Here is a 15614-nt window from a genome sequence, read left to right as displayed (position 1 = left end):
CATATTAATTGTGTTTTTAGCTGTGCGTGTTTGGTTAGCTGTAACTATGGATATGCCTAAACATTTATATGCTAAAAAGGTAGACATTGAAATAATTTTTAAATCCATTCCCGTTACCCAGGAAGGACATTTTTCATGGAATAAATCATATGATTCATCAAAAAAAGTTAAATTGCATTTCTAAATTAAATTCCTGTTGTTGAGATGTATATATATATATAAAACACTAATAAAAATAGAAAGGGCTTGAATTGGCATTTTTTTGACACTTTCATTTATTTTCACATTTTAAATCCTTATTCGTCTTTGACCCACCTTTTGCACCCAAAGTACTCCCAAACTGCTTGAGTGGAGCTGCTCTGGGGCAGTAGAGGACTGAGGCTGAACTGTCTGGGCAGCTCCCATGGGGAGAATGAGTGCAACTGCCTGAATGTGGCACAGAGCGCTGATGGGTTTTAAGAAAATGTCAGCCTTACCCTTACTAATGAGCTTTCAGAGTACGTGTGCTATAACTGACCTGTATCTCTTCGTAAGCCTCGTCAATAGTGGTTACTTGGTGCTGCTCGTGTAGTGCTGGCTCGTCACAGAAGAAGCACACCAGACTTTTGTCGGTGAGGCAGAAGAGCTTGACCTTCTCGTGGTCCTTGCAGGGGTAGGAGCTTCTCTGAGCGTTAAGAATGGCGTCCAGCGGGAAGGCCGAGTAGCGCTCCACAATGTTGGACAACTTGAGACTCGGCGAGAGGAGAGGATCAGTGAAGGTCCTGCGGCACTCAGGACAGTCCCGTACTCCGTGAAGCTCCTGTCTGCTCCAGTGCTCGGTGATACACTTTCTGCAAAAGTAGTGCTCACAGCCAAAGCTGACGGGGTCCTGGTAGATGCTGAGGCAGATTGAACAGAGGAGCTCGTCCTTCAAGCAGCAAGCCATTTGCAAAGACGGAGACTGAGCGGCATCTACGAGGGCAATGCTCTGGAGCTGAGTGTACCTGGTTTAATCTTCAAGTGAGTTTACTGCCATGTGGGAGTTGACGAGACAAGTTGACAAGATCTTTAGGAATCTTTACCTTTACGGTCTCTGTTGAAATATGACAAAAAAACAACAATAAGATGCCACTAATATTTTAATATTTATGCACTAAGTGCAAGGGCTAAAACATTTATAACAAACAAATCATGAACAGGGGCAGATTCACTTGGTTAAACATGAACAAAACAGACTTCAATCAGAGCATATTTAACATATAACCTTATTTATAGTGATTTAAATGGGCTGTCATAGCTGGTCATTTTTTCAAGCAAATACGCCAACCAATTCACAGGTTCCAGCTTCTCAAATCTGAATATTAGTTTTCTGCATTTTTCTAATATTTTGTGATAGTATATTAAATACATTTTGGATCTTGGACTGCTTGACAAACAAAACTAATCTGAAGAGTCCCCCTGGGCTCTGGGAAAATGTGATTTTTTCATATTTTTATGACATTTTTCAGACCAAACGATTCATTGCTTGAGAAATCAATCAGCAGATTAATAATAATACAAATAATAGTTGTAGCCCTGTTTGAAAAGCACGTTTACTCAGAGTAAGTGTTTTTGATCACCTCAAAATCATCTGCCTGCACCAACCAAGAGGGAAACACCTGCAGCGGTATTATCTCCCCTGTCTCCAACCCCTGTGTTAAGAACACTTACCTTTATGAAAAATTCCCATTATGAAGAGGGGTTTAACAGCCCGGACTGTTTTTAATTATCACCATCTACCACAAAGTGTCGAGCGAACATTTATGCTGTAGCTTAGCATACATGCTATTTAATTGGCTTGCTCCACATTGCTTTCAACCTGGATTTGTAAACATAACCGATAAGAACCACGGACACAAAAATGGGGGCAAAACTAATTTAATAAACTACATATTAAAAAAGTTGGATTCGGGGAGGGGGGGAGGCATGTGAGAGGTTAAAATATATAAATATGACACTTCCTATTTGAAGTAATTGATAGTAATGGAGATAAGAAAGCCTCAACTCACCAACCTCTTGGCAGTGACATCCGCGGCTCCAAATGCAAGTGTTGTCTTTCAGGAAGGAAAGCAGCACACAGCGGCAACAGACGCAACCAACTGCAATGAACTATGGGGGGGGGGTTATAAAAAAATAATATTTGCATGATAACTGCTGTTCGTCGATAAATACGTTACAATAGGGAATACGAGTTAATTTGCCTTGCATTTGTGTAATGTGATCAGTGGATACGAGGCTTTAAAAACTTTAACTCCATCTAACAATGGACTGGCTCAGACCTCCGCACCCCCTGTTCTCCCGGTTAGCGTCGCTGCTTAGCTACCTTGAGTACAACAAATAAACACGCTAAAATACACTTACTGCAACTAGATCCGTAAAAGAAACTGTTTGTCTTTAAAAAAATAAAACGAGTGTAGGAGTTGCCATAAAAAGGGACTGTCACTGAAACTCGTTTATGAGCCGAAGGAGAAGGGCTTCCACCGGCTGCAGTGTCTACCTTCAACCAGCAGGTGTCAGGAGAAAACACTTTATTCTCCCCAGTACACTTGGTTGAGGAGTGGAGGGTCACAGGTAAATAGGCTATGTGTTGTAAAATCTTTAATCTTTTGTTTAATCTGCGTTTAATCTGAGTCCCCCAACTTTATGGAAATACTAAAATCACTGACAATTTTTGTGTATGTCGTCTTTAAACATGATGTCTACAGTATGACACCAGTTTAGAATCACATAGCCTACAGTATATGTTTTGTATATAACTAAACTACCAAACTACCATCAGTTTTGAAACGTGTACATTTACCTAGTACAAATTTGACATAGGCCTACTACTTCTATTTTTCCTGGGTATTTCCATTTAATATGCTACTTTATACTACGACTCCACTACATTTAAAATGGCAATATTGTACATTATGCTCGTCTACAATTTAATAAAGCTGTAGTTACTTTGCTTATTATGATTTTGTGTACAAAATATAGTATCCAAACCCAAAAGTATACCTAAAGCAGTTAAGATTAGCTTCACATTGACCAACATTAAAATACTGCTTACACTGTGATGCATCAGCAAAAGTAATCTAATACATTCATTATATAGCACTGACAGCCTCTAACTTGCCTAATGACTACTTTTACTTTTTACAATTTTACTTGCCATTATTCCCATATGCACCTGTACTTTTAAATAAGATTATTAATGCAGAACATGTAATAGACTAGTATTCTTTACATTTTGGACACTTATTTACTTTTGTAAAAGATCTAAATACTTATAGTATTACGTTGTATGACATCTTTAAGAATGAAAGCATAATCCTTTCACACAACTTTGTAAGTTCTAAATATATTTTACATATTTACATATTGTTATATGGGATAAATTGGAGGTGGGGCTGTAATACAAATATATGTAAGTTATGTTATGATGACTGCAGACTACAGGTCATAATTTATATTCCTTTTTAATTTACAACTAGCCTACTTGTACTTGTACTAAATCACTGAAGGAAAGACAATATTCACATTTTTATTAATTGTATATACATATAAACACAGTGACAGTTGTCAGATTGTTTTCGATGTTGTATCATGACAGAAAGAAAAAAATAATGGATGTAGTAGTCCTCCATGCAGGTGACTCTTCATGCACTGTAACTTTCACTCTCCTGTACTGACATCAGTGATTGTTTTCCGGCTTCTTGCTGTGGGATGCTAAAGGACCTCTCTTCCTCTCCAAAGGGGAGTTTAGAGTCAACCTGCATCAAATCTGTGGGCGTGACAGAAGGTGTCCCGCAAGACCCGTTAATATTGAAAGTGATGTTGACGTTGACATGGGGACTGGTGGTCACTGGACTGAGGACCTGTGGGCTGGTGGGCTGAGAGGAGGACTGTGTGGGAATGCTGGGCTGGGGGGTGACTGGCTCTGAGTTGGAAAGTAAAGGCCTGGGCTTCGACAGAGCAGAGTGAAGATTGTAAAGAGATACGGTGGATTGCAAAGGACCGATGGACTCCTGGCTGCTGCAGCCGTCTGTTTGGGCTAAAGTTTCAGTATTGTTACAGTACTGACTGTGGCCACTGCAGGCTTTCCCATTCTGCAGCAGACACTGTTGTTCTGGTGAGCTTTCTGTGAAGGAAGTCAGCTGTGTTTTCACCAAATAACCCTGATTGGTCTGCATTAGAAAGACATAAAAAGGTTGATTCTCAGTATTCTGTATGGTACAACTATATTTAAAGGTATTCAAGAAGAAAAGCCAAGGAAGACTCACTTCATCACCACTGTCACAATTCCCATTTGCATCTACTTTAGGATGAAATCTTGCAGCATCTGGGTAAAAAAGCAGAGTGAATGTTGAGTAAGGTAGTGAAAATATGACACAAACAGTTCCTGATAAAGATGTTGAGAAATATAGGTCATTATCATTCTGTATTTCAAGTTGAAGATAAATATAACATAAATACAATCATAGCTTTTCCACAAAACAAGGGACGCGATTCATGCACTTTTTTCTCAGGATTGCAGTTACCTTTCTTCCAGACTGGTTTATAAAGGGCCAGCAGAATGATAGCGATGAAAAGAATGAATACAATGACACCGGCAAAGACTGCAGCTAACAGAGAGGTAAACACAGACACAACACAGAGGCAGAATGAAACACTGATTAGACCTCACAGTTTTCTCAGTATGACATGCTTAGAAGCACAGAATAATTTACCGTACCCAGTGTACTGTCAGATACTGTGCTTGGTGGCGGGGTTTTTTGTTGAATAGTTGAATACCACCTCTGAAACAGATGGGCTGATAGACAGTGTGGGGTCTGTCGGTCCTCGTGGAGCCTTGTCTGATGTTTCTAATACTGTGCTCATCACTGTACTTGCGGTTGTAAACACAGTCTTAGTGTGAGGCTCTTTAGTTGAGGTTTGAGGCTGTGTGATGGATATTAAAACCTCAGGTTCACACACTGTGTCCGAGGCAGCGTCACCTTTTTCAACAACAGCCCTCCCATGACAGCTGGAGAGAAACAGAGGGAGAGAGAGAGGTCAAAGATCTGAGCTCCAAACAGCTGTGTCCAGATGTGACTATGCTTCACTCACTTTGTATGAGGCCGACAGGGGTCCGTGGAGGAGGTTGAGTCAGAGAATGTTCCGTTGGGGCACCGTTCACACCTCACATTTGAGTTTTTTGTCCCTGAGAACAACACCCAGATGTGTTGCCATTTACTAACATTTCACTATCAGACATCACAATTCATTTGAAGTGTATGCTACATACTGTATATGTAACATGTTATACTTTGGATTAAACTAATAATTAAGTTTGACAGTGTATGTGGTTTATATAGACCATAGAGACAGGTGTTAGTAACCACTATTATGATGGACCTGATATAGTTATTACAATAAAAACATTGGTGGATTGATAGGCAATGGGAAATGTGTCTTGTTAATTGACCATTGCAACATTTATACTGGAGTCCATACATACAAACTGTAATTCTGTTCTTGACAGATTGACAATTTGATTTGCAATGATTATAATTGAACCTCACAAAAACTAGATATTTTTATGCCTACATTTTAAAACAAAATATTGAAGTATTACATGGTAAACACACAAACAGTGACATTTGAAAAATAGCAGTTGCTGTACCTGGCGCAGACACTCCATAACCAGTTTTGCACGGCTTGTACTTGTTACATGCTGTGCAGTACGGGTCATCAAATCCCATGATGCAATACATTCCAGGCTGGCACACACACTTGGACATTGTGGTAGAGGAGCAGCTCTGGCCATCCTGCAGACCTTTGGCTGATTGTATGTAAAAAAAATAAAAAAAATAAAGTTATAATGTTTTGCTTACAGGGGCAGTTATGTGTTAAAAAATTAACAAAACAAATTATTTCAACAAGTTGCTTTACAGAGATTTACAGTGAAGCCACTGACTTTCTTTGCATTTGGTACAGGATAAGCAGTTTCGAGCGTAGTTCCAGTTCTCCATGTACTGGCCTGTTGAGCATTGTTCACACACAGTCTCAGTAGTTTCGGAGCATTCTTGTTTCAACCGCTGTCCTGTTAGAATATATACATGAATGAATCCACGTTAGTCACTTTAAATGCATTTTATAACAGCACATTGTAACTCCAAAAATCCCACTAACGGACACAAATGTAAAGATTAAAATATATATTTCACATTATACATCATGCATTCTCATTGTACATCATAGTACCATGCGGTTATCTTGGTTTGACTTTGTTTACTGTAAAATATATCATCACATCTGCAAAACAGTGTTCATCACAGTCAAAAATAAAATGGTGATACATACTTGTTTGTACGACAGAATTCTGGCTTACATGTTTTTTATGTCTTGGGAGGTTTTTATTCATAAAATGCACTGCCATTAAATACTTACAAATTTCTTTTAATAATGCAATTAGTAGTGTCAATTAAGAGATTGTGGCTGTGCAATTTAGTACAGACATTTTACAGCTAAAAAGCATTCAAATAAGCACTTGATGCTACACTTACTCACTGCATGGTAGAGAAGTGGGATGCAAAACAATTAACACCACACTGAGTGGGAGAGATGTGGTCAGCAGGCACATTGACACACGATCAAATTACTGCATGAGCACATGGCCCAAATCAAGACTGGGAAGGTGTGGGGAGATGAAAATGCTTCCAAGGAAATTTCACAATGAGAATGTGTCGATACTAACGTAGATACATTTGACAATGTTTCTGCATTCCTGCTCTTCATGAGCTGCAACATATCACTGAAGTCATAAAGTTAAGTGTTTTGATACTTTTACAGTATTTATATAGCACCTCCACCTGCTTTATAATTAAAAAAAAACATGGTATCTCACTTTTAACAAGATGGGACCTTTATTAGAAGTAGAAGTCAATAAACACTATTTAACACTTAATCCACATACATACATACAGCCCATATCAGGCTTACCAATCCAGAGCAGACCGAGTTTTTTTTTCGGGAGAGGGGCTTAAAAAGACAGACGCTAAAACTGAGCATTTTTAGTGAATAGAGGTATATTCAGACAGACAGTATGTGAAGATAATGTGTAAACATGTTATAGTAATGTGTAAACATGTTATAGTAGAAACCCCAAATACAAGTATGAACCTTAAAATGATAGCTCTAATCTAAAGTCAATAAAGTGACACAAATAGCAACACTTGCTGGGAAATCCCCAATAGGGTAAAAGGAATTCAACCATCATTAATTCAATTATTTACACCTATGCATTTCCCACTGTAACATGTCAAAATGCCTACTGTGAAAGAAATGCCCATTACAGTGCAGACAGAAGTTCAGCATGAAAATGTTTACATAGAGAGAGCAATGCAGCAGCAGTTTTCTGCCCTAAGCTTATCATTAGCATGCCTGGCTGACTTAATTCCAAGGCCAAGGAGCACTTTAACTAACTACAGGTTACACTAAAAACCTAAACAGCCCTGTTCACGATTAGCATATTCACCGTGTAGTATTTCCCAACGCTGTGGCACAGTAGCTGATCTTGGAAGCTAAATGCTAACATCAGTGGCTCTGTCCTGCTTTTTATTGAATTTGGGGAAGTTTAAACTCTCCAACAACAATATCCAAGATAGCATTACATTTGCCAAACACATTGGTTAGTCCTCATCCTAAAAGCCTTCCTCACATTCAGTGATAATATATATAATATACTGTATAATATACTGTATGAAAATACAAACAAGTATGTTAGCTTAGCAGCCACACAGGGCTATGTCTGAACAAAATAATAAGTCATACATTACATTTTTTCCTTATCAAACTAGGAAACTAATAATACTAGGACAAAAAAATGCTGTTTCTTTATTTTCATGTTTTCTACATGGTTCATAACTGGTGAGGATGCTTTTAGCACTCTATCATGTATGAAGCCATTAAAGATATGTGATATTTCTGCATTAAAATGTCTAAAAACGACTACACTTATATATTTTTAGTTGTGGACTCACATCCCAAATGTTTCCAACAATGTTTGAACCCAGAGAAATCTGAAATTTTAATCAATGACATGGAGGTTGTCGTTTGGTCGCCTGTCAATGGCTTCATATGAACTTTGACCCTTCTAGTTGCTTTAACTTCCGTTAAAACACGGCAAACAGCAGATGATACTGTACGTTCGAGAGTAATCGTAAATCATACAGCGTCAATGAATTATACTCAGTAACAGTAATACAGAATTTCTTTCTGCCACACATCATTATTTTCATTAATTACATGCCACTTGTGACACAGTAATACAGTAGAGACCTAATTTATTGATATGATATTTCAACATCGATCAAGCTTACTACAATGTGCTACGTTGACTAGGTGCTCATGCTAATGCTTGGTGGTTAAACCATATGGTAACGTTATAAGGTTACAACAACGTTCATCATGCTCACACACGCTCACACATGCTGTCTTTGTAAGTAAGTATGTATGTAAAGTAAGTCTCCCAGCGACATTTTACACTTAAAAAATAAACCTTTCAGTTGGTGGACAAATGATGTATGAGCAGCACTGTTTTGTAATTTCTGTAGTGCAATTTCTCATTACTTATCTGTACAAATACCAATTGTGTTTAAAATAAGCTAATATCAGAGAATATATTTGTGTGGCTGACTTATCAGTCTAGCTCTACTTTAAACAAATAATTTTGCTCAAGTGAATAGTGTACAAAATTGACTCGCTTCATGTTTTCTCTCAGGATGAAACAAGGAAACTGATGTGTTAAGCTACAGTAGGTGCTGTTCACACCTCCACGCCCAAGCTTCTACCAATATTTCACGACCTATCAAATAACTTTTATTTTGCACTGAGACAGCTTTGTCTTTCAGCACGCTATGTACCAGAGCATTGGTAAGAGTATGTGTGTATTATTTAAGAAAATTTAACAATTGCAGTCAGACTGCACTTACCAGGTGGACATTTCTTGCAGCACAGGTTAGAGCCATCTAACAGGTACTCTGTTGTTGAGTTGAGACAGTTTCCATCTGAGTCTGCATGATAGGGCTGAGAGCAGACCTATGGGAAAGAGAGACAATACTTAAGAGCAACTCATTTTGTGCTGTTTGATGAGGATAGTGAAGAACATAAGTCTTTTCTCGTAATGCTCTGACAATGAGCTGCATTTAGGCTGGAGGGCCTCGAGCTTCAAGGTAAATTTAGTCATTTTGAAATTATGTGGGAAATATTTACAGCCCACTTGTATATCACCCATTTACATTTTTTTTCTTGAAATGCACCTGCTCTGAGGTCAACCAATCAGTAAGTATAGTCAATTTAAAATCAACAATTTAGTCACTAGCCAGCACTAGAAACAGGTATGTCGACCAATGACTGGTTTGGTTTTTCACCCTTTTAAACTGGAGCTTAACGTAGCGCCAGACCACCTGCACCTACATTTTCACCTATACAGTGTCTCTTCCTCTCTGTGGGGCTCTCCAAAATCTTCTGGTTTAGAGCACTGTACATGCAGCTTCTTTCACCGCCTATAAAACGTGAGGCATATTGGTCGGGCTCTGGGTGCCTACTCTTGACGTTGCTAAGCTGAGTCAAGCAACCGTAAAACAAACTAACCATATCATTAACATCTAACATCTCCATGTAACAGCTCAGTTAGCTATATTCTTATCATTGAAAATGTTCGGAAGCAGAGAAAAAAAATGCCGTTTGGGGGTGCATCCCATTGATGTAATAAACCTATCCTGACATGTAATGTGCCCGTTTTTGATTTTTTAAACAGTATTTTGAAAGTATTTCTCATGTCACTGAAACCACTTAAGGTGAATATTGTTTTTTGGATGTTATTTTATTCGGTGCTCCGGAACACACTCTGGTGCACAGTAGGGATCGACCAATACTGGTTTTTCAAGGCCGATACAGATTAATGAATTAACTTTATCGGTTATGAGGCAAATAAAACCAACCAAACGAGAGAAAACATACATCAAAGCCTGTTGCACAACATTGCACACCGTTCCGAGGAAACATGTTGTTCAACCAGGAAACCAAGCAAAACGGTGCTCACCGTTTTGAGATGGAACGTGCCCCTGCTCTTATCCTAGCTCTCTGAAGCTGTGTGCAGCATGGAGCTTCCTGGAGCCCGCCGGTAGACAATTACCTTATATTTTTAGGTTTATAAAATTTACCCAAATTCACAAATATGTGATATTACTATAGATGGCAAGATCTGCCTCTGTTAAAGATAGAGATGTTGGTATCGGCACCGATACTGCCTAAAACGCTGTTATCGGTATCGGGAAGTACTGGAGTTTATGCACCGATCCGATACCACGTAATAAAGCCCCTAAAGAAAATCTACGTCAAAGTAGTTTATTTATGTTCTTTTTCCATTATAACTGACTATCAAACTGCATACTAAAAGAACGTTCTGTGGCATTCATGTTTCACAAAGAGTTTAACCTGAGCCAGACCGACAACAAAGATAGAAATAATATCACATCCACACAGGGATAGTAGTATACAGTTCTTAAAACATAATAAAATATATGACACACTGGTATCGGATCGGTACTCGGTATTGGCCGATACGCAAGTTCAGGTATTGGAATCGGTATCGGAAAAGCAAAAAAATGGTATCGGACCATCTCTAGTTAAAGATTGGACCAGCCATCTCCAAACCGCTGCAAACACAGCTGCAGCCGTGATATCTCAAGACTGATATTTATGAAAGAAAGGAAAGATACCGGCTGTTTGCTTGTTCTTCGTCACGTGACATGCTGTGTGCATTGCTGTGTCCCAAAAGTTGAACTTCGTTTATCTTAAGGTGCAGTAGCCAACGCGCCCTGAAAAATAGGTGCTTGCGGCAATGCTCTCTTGTTTGAGCGCGCCTCCTGTTTGTTCCGTAATGTTATAAACATTCACGTTTTTTATTTTATTTTTTTAACAGGACACAAACCCCGGTCTCCTGGGTGAAAGCATGGCTGTTATACATCCATGGGTGAAAGTCCTGTGTTTGTTTGGCGCTCTTATACTTCCTGTTTGCGCCTGTCTTAGGTATTACGGCCAATAAGTACAATAAATCGTAAATATGGGCCTGATTGCTGATTGTACGAATGACTTATGAAGTTGTTATTTTGGGAAGCTCACTCTCTCCCTCACACATATCAAATTTTTCATAAATACAGCTACTAGAACCACTGTATTGCTAAAAGGTCATGATTACTGATACACCTGTGCTGTGCATAAGAGTTGAAAGTCTCTCACCACAGTGCCCTCCAATGACAAACAGAAGTTAGAATATGCTGACAGAAGCAGTGCATTTCTTGTATTACAGGAAACAGAGGCGGAAAGCTAGAAGCCCTCGGTTCCAATGCACAGACTTCATCTGTGGTGTGACCACTGGTAGCACGGGATGTGATGATCATAAAGATAAACTTCTGTGAAGCTCCACAGCTTATTGAAAAGAACAAGCTGTTTTTCCTTTTTTGCTCCTGGCTGCATTCCTAAACTCGTGTAACAGGAATGCAGACAGAAGTACTAAGGGTTGCTTCATTACATAGCTTGGTATCTTAACAATGAGATATTCAGTCTGAAATTGCATCAGATGCCAAGGAATCAAAACCAAATATACATAGAAGTTCCCAGTACTACTTTCTACTGTAATGTAATGTAACATTGTCACACAGCGCAAAACTGGCATTGATACATAAAATAAATGATACATTCTTCTTTTGTTGACTCCATGGCAGGTGACAAAGTTAGAAAGATGTGAAAAGATCAAATGTATTAATTTACATTTCAGACATCGTTTATCAACATCATTTTACAAATTTTCAAATGCTGATTTTGAAAGTACTCTGTGCGTATAACTTCACATTCCCTTGAACTAATCCAAGAAAGTGAAATTTAAACCAACAGTTCACAATGTGTTTCAGCAGCATGTTGATCAACAGAAGAATTCGGATGCTGGCGGATATCCAATCTGTCCAGAGTCCATGATAAACACAGCAAACATGCATTATAGACTTACAGTCAGACACAAAGCCTACTGTACCTTGGTAGTTTGGGAATTCAGTAGAACCAGCAGTACAAGTATGTCCTTCATCGCCTCTTTATAGCAAATACTAGACTGTAGAGGATACAGCCAACGGTGTGTGCACTCTACTGATCATTGTCTAAAGGTGGGCCAGCAGTCCGTGCGAACAAGAGTAATTTCCTTGAACTGAACTGAGGAAGGAAATGAGAAGGCAGGTTCTAACCTACATTCACTGATCTGACATGAATAAGCATTAATTATGAGGTTATACAGAGTTTAGATGAAGTTAAACAATGATGCTGTACTTCCAAATGTATATATATTTTTTATATTTATATACTATATATTTTTTTACCTGCAGCTGATTAGAGGAAAATTCAGTGTCTGTAAAAAGAATGCAATTGGAAGTTTTCATGTTTTATTGGTTTACAACATGAAATCAAAATAGATGTGTGCCTTTTTTTCGAAAACAGAAAACCTCCACAAAGTAATTTTAATTATTTACCTGTTTGCATAAGTATTCACACCCTTTAGCGGGACACACCTACATCATCACTGGTGCAGCCAGTTGGTTTTAGTAGTCGTATAATTAATTACTGAAATGGAGATGACCTGTGCAAGAGATTTCTATCTGGAAGGTCCAACTTTCGGTGATATCATTGCAAAACCTACTGTACAGTATACATAAATCATTTTATTTCAAGACCAATGAGATGGTCACACTACAGTAATCAAAAAATACAAAGCCCCCTACATTAAGTTATTTTCTCATTCCATCATTCATGAATTAACTTGAATAGTATGATGGCTGCAGAAAAATGAAATCATGTGAAAAAGAGTTAACTTGCTATGCTGCTCCATGTGTGACTGTGTAGGAAATAAGCAGCACTGACTTTTTTGGGCAAAAAAAAGAAAAGAAAATGATGTCACTACCTAAACAGGAAGTGGTCTAACTTAGATTTTCTCTTTTTGTTTATATACAGACAAGTCTAGATGCAGTACAGTCCCACAATTTGAATGAGGATATAGATATCATTCACAAAGTGTTTTTTAAAGAATGTGTGGGGGTTTCTTCCCTGTGACAGGATATTGTAGCTGATACATGCAGTTTCACATTCATGATTACAGAAACCACCCTATAACCAGAGGTTAGCCCAGGTTGGCATTGCTGAAGTGTCACTGAGCAAGGCACTGAAGCTCTACATCATCTCCACTTTACACTTTGACCTCCCTGTGGACACGTGGGAATAAAGGCTTTATTGCACTCTGCCCACTACTGACTACTGTGGTCAAAACACGTCTTCTCATAATTCAGCTGCAGTAATGTACATGTCGTGCCTAGTTTAATGCCCCCTACTGTATGCCTCGCTCTGTTCCTGTGTTAGGCGTTGACATTTCACAATAAGTTTCCCCTCCCACATCTTCAACATTTCTCTGGTACTCAAGTACACCGGTAGCAGACCTGTTGTCCATTGTGGTATTGTTATGTTTTGTATGTTACTTTCATCATGTAATTCTGAGGTGTTATTTTTAATGGCATAGGCCTATCTTTAGTGTTTAACTGGGTTGGTTGCTACAGCATAAATGTGATCAGCAGAAGTGAAACCTTCAACAACAACAACAAACATCATGTTTGGCCTACTTTCAGGTTTTGGTGCACTGATCTTGTGTACTGTATGCTACTGCTGAGTAATTTCCAAAAGTACTGCATAATAGTTAAGATTTTTATATGACAGACTTTATTTTTTGCTGAAGTCACATTAAATTCGTATTGCATGGTAATGTAGTGCAGATGTTTCAGTCTGATGATATCTGTACTGAACTAAAAAATATAACAGCAGGCATGATGTTCTAAGTGATGTCTCATTGGTCTTAAGTAAGCAAGTTTCAAATCCTGTTAATTTCTATACTGTGTGAAATGGAAACCAATGGCTGCCTGAAGGTAGAACAATACATGATTTTTAATCTAAAACAGTACAGCGTGCTTTGAAAAAATTTGTGGTATTATTCATGAAAAAAAAACATGAAGAAAAGACAGTTATAATCATTATCTGCCGATTCAAGTATTTACCAATGAAGTAAATCACCGGTTTTCATCTCTCTTTGATAAATACCAATCACCTCTTACCTTTCTGAAAATACATTGCTGTCTGAAAAGGTAATGTAAGCCCTACTTCAGCATCTGATCACTGCTGAGTCTTCAGTGTTGGATTATAGATAATCAAAATCAGTTCTGAACCAGTTAATACTAGTATTGATCTTAGATATCTCAGTAGGATGTTGTGGTTTCAAGTCAACTAGTGTCACTGCAACTCATAATCGCTGTCCTATAAAAATGAACAAAGCAGCATGCCATATGGAGATTTAAAGATATGACGATTTAATGAACTTCAGACGCATCACTTCCCTTCAAAACTGCTTGTGGTAACAAATGTAGCTCACAAAGCCTCATTTCACACAAAGCGTTGTCATGTCACAGCATCCCAGTTCTAAGATGATCAACAGATAACAGCATACGGAGGACACTTGGCTTTGAACAAGCGGTTTTGGTTACAACATCAAAGTATTGCAGCTTCAACACAACAGGACAACAGAACAAATCATATATTCCTGTTGAACTTTAATCACAACAAAAAAAATAAAATTATATTTTCTTTGAGTTCAGTCCATTGGTAATGTGTGTTGCTTTCATTCAATGCACATTGACACATTTTGTTTATACTATCTTGCTTCTTCAAATGTTTTAGCCTGCAGGACAAAAAGTAAAAAAACTGGTGATTGCTACAGTATCTGGAATTAAGTATAGGGGGGTTGTGGTTTTCCGTGAATTGCACCCAGCTTCAGAGTTTCTACAGTGTTTTCTGTCCTGCAGTCAGGAAGTGTCAAAGGAAGTTAAAAACAGAAGTATGCATGGACCTGGGAGCCAAAGCAAACAGCTGGAAAGGGCAACAGAGATGATTCAAAATGACTTCCTTAATGTTGTGAAATGTACAAAGCAAACTCAAATGTAACCTCCGCTATGCGATTCTAAAACAGCCTAAACTGTGGCATAACATGAGCTCTTGCTTCACATCCACAAGGCTGCTGACAGTCACATGTGGAGTCTAAATCTGTCTAAACTTTTTTTCAGATCAGAACAAATAAAATGCAACTCCTGCCAACATGAAATATGCTGCTCTGTAGATGATTCCCATTTCATTTAACTGGCATGTTATTAATCACAAAAAATAAATAGAATGTTCTTGAAAACAAATTATCTCATGTTTCAAATTAGTCTATTTAAGAACAGACAGTTACAAATGTTCATGTATTCTCTTTTGAGATCACTGTTCATATTGAAAAATCAAATGTTGACACAGATATAGCAGAGATATTACAGAAAAACATTAACACAGAAATACAATACAGAGACTTAAAACCAGAGGAAAAAAACTAAAAGGAAATAATTTTGGGTGGTGTCAAATGGCTAACAGAAACTGCTATAATCACTTGAAAGTAGACTGATTGTTTGTTAGTGCAAAGGGTAAAATGTGCTTCCTAGTTTTTTTTGGAGGAG

The 15614-nt window shown here is 38.2% G+C and overlaps 2 pseudogenes across 3 annotated transcripts; both read right to left on the bottom strand.

Annotated features, from left to right (window-relative positions):
• Nucleotides 1-250: 250 nt before the first annotated feature.
• On the bottom strand, nucleotides 251-2075 carry LOC144514279 (E3 ubiquitin-protein ligase TRIM62 pseudogene; annotated as a pseudogene). Of its 2 annotated transcripts, none has more exons than XR_013501299.1 (2): nucleotides 2032-2075; nucleotides 251-1072 (listed from the first exon to the last, which is right to left on the bottom strand). The product of XR_013501299.1 is annotated as an E3 ubiquitin-protein ligase TRIM62 pseudogene, transcript variant X2 (transcript). The 2 variants fall into 2 exon arrangements; XR_013501298.1 differs by having other exon boundaries at nucleotides 2028-2067.
• Nucleotides 2076-3530: 1455 nt separating this feature from the next.
• Nucleotides 3531-12245, bottom strand: LOC144514280 (uncharacterized; annotated as a pseudogene). The gene is made up of 9 exons (XR_013501300.1): nucleotides 12077-12245; nucleotides 8976-9081; nucleotides 5960-6085; nucleotides 5666-5824; nucleotides 5110-5203; nucleotides 4736-5026; nucleotides 4542-4625; nucleotides 4284-4342; nucleotides 3531-4187 (listed from the first exon to the last, which is right to left on the bottom strand). The product of XR_013501300.1 is annotated as an uncharacterized LOC144514280 (transcript).
• Nucleotides 12246-15614: the final 3369 nt, after the last annotated feature.

This window comes from Sander vitreus, unplaced genomic scaffold (assembly GCF_031162955.1).
Source record: "Sander vitreus isolate 19-12246 unplaced genomic scaffold, sanVit1 ctg524_0, whole genome shotgun sequence".
Lineage (NCBI taxonomy): Eukaryota > Metazoa > Chordata > Actinopteri > Perciformes > Percidae > Sander > Sander vitreus.
Note: the sequence above shows the minus strand (reverse complement) of the source record. Positions and strands in the feature narration are given on the sequence as shown.